Source organism: Macrosteles quadrilineatus, unplaced genomic scaffold, assembly GCF_028750875.1.
Source record: "Macrosteles quadrilineatus isolate MER2022 unplaced genomic scaffold, UCM_ALF_1.0 Scaffold_17__1_contigs__length_3442018, whole genome shotgun sequence".
NCBI classification, from domain to species: domain Eukaryota; kingdom Metazoa; phylum Arthropoda; class Insecta; order Hemiptera; family Cicadellidae; genus Macrosteles; species Macrosteles quadrilineatus.
Window position 1 is genome coordinate 1,151,446 of NW_026542610.1, and position 2,096 is coordinate 1,153,541.

Sequence of the window (2,096 nt, forward strand, 5' to 3'; positions counted from 1 at the left end):
TCAGAAACTACATGGAATTTCCAAATGTATTTATTCTTTACGAGGGTTCACGTTTTGCGCATTTTAATTGTGTTCAAAGTTGGTCTCTGAAGCAAAACTAGTTAATGCAACGACATTATCGATTATTCAGTGGTTTACTTGGAATTATACAGAATTAGCCAATTTAAATTCCGTTTTCACAAACTTTGTTGTCTTTTGTTTTCAATCTGACTGTGATGGCTAAACATTCAACTGTTAAAACCTATCTATCTATACGCTCACTAGCTGAATTAGTTATGAATTAGTGGAGATATAGTATTCTCTATTACATCCCTTTTCAAACCGTCCTACTTAACTGATTTTTACGATTGAGATGTCATTTTAAAGCTTTATGACCTAGCGGGGAGACGTATTGTAACTAAAAGGGTGATTTCCTTTAAGGCTTTGTCCTCCTTTCGATTGATTTGTAACTAATTAAAGTTTACTTTCAAAGATTCAGCAATTTTGACCAACCTTCTTTAAGATTTTAATGTGAATTGTAATTTAACAGCTGATCGTCTCGTTGAATGTTATGAATATTAAACCGCAGTCAGAATATAAACAAGAGACAAAGCTGTTTATAAAGCTGGACTTTTAATACTTTTTGGTAATTAATTGTAACGTGATTGAGGAATGCAAACGATTCTTTATAGTGTAGACCTAACAACAACAATAGTTAGCCTATTTGTGTAACTAGTGTGCGAAGTAGCACTTTGCTGCACATAAGAGAAAATGTTTACGCATGAGCAGCAGGTGAGTGTGGAAAGTTTCTCAAATGCAGCAAAGGCATTTTGCACACGTTTTACACATGATATGTTTTCTACAGTTTGGTACTATAAAGCATAGAAATAATTATTCTTTCAAGACTCTAAACAACTCGTTTTAGATTAGGTTAAATCCAAGCATTTACCCATAGATAAAACATCCTTCTTAGGTTGAACGAAAAGGGAAACACCAGCTGATCGCAATCTTGGTATATTTGAGTGTTGCCAACTTATTTTCAAACGTAGGCCTACACGTATTACGAGCCTAATAAAAGCACACAGTTTTGTGTTGTTTATTGGAATACTGGAGTGTGGAAAAATGAGTGCGGAAAAATTAAAAAGAGTGTGGCAAAAGTAAGTAAATGCAGCAATCCCCAGCTACTATCCGTGCTATAATCAGTACAAGAAAGCCCGCTTTGACAGGTAACTGTAGGAAAATAATTTATAGTAAAATAGTTGTTTTATTCAACTTATGTCTTACAGTAAACAACAATCATTATATTTGGAAATTAATAGGGTAGCCTATTGTCTTATTCGATTTGCCTCAGAAGCCAATTTTGAACCAAATAGAAATGCACAATTTTCGCACGGGTCTCTTCCTTCACATTGAAACCTTTATTAAGATAGTGAATCTTTGAAATCAAGTTCTATAAATAAATAAAACGCAAGAGGGGCGAAGCCCTAATGATAGTTAACTTTGTAGTTACCATTCGTCCCTGTGCTAGATCATAAGTGTTTCAAAATGACACCTCAATAGTAAAAATCGGTTAAGTAGGACGGCTGGAAAAAGGAATGTAACAGGTAAAGCCCTTATTGGGTTAAGTATATAGAATTCACATAACCTTACTCTATAATAGAAATGTTTACGTAAATCTATGAAATTTTCATTCGAAAAATTGAATAATATAAGACTTTACAAAGGAACAGATACAACGACATTTTTATTTTAATATTGAAGGACCAAAATTAGTAAAAACTAACAAAACATTGTTACATTTCGTAGCTGTTAAACAAAACATATAAATATATCATTTTGGTATCATTTTGTGCTACATACACCAAACATATAAATCTGACAATGTGTCTGCTTTTAGGAACCTGAAAATGTCCAATTTATGCTCTAGAAAAGTGTATACATTTGAAGGTTATGAGAATCAAACCTTCTTCATTGCCAGAGTTAGTTGAACTGTGTAACTTTTGACGACAGAAACTGACTGAAAAATTTGATTATTTACTGAGGCTGACAGCTTAATTGGGATCTGCCATGTTGTTATACTCGTAAACAGCCATCAGTATAAATGTGGCCGAGTTTCA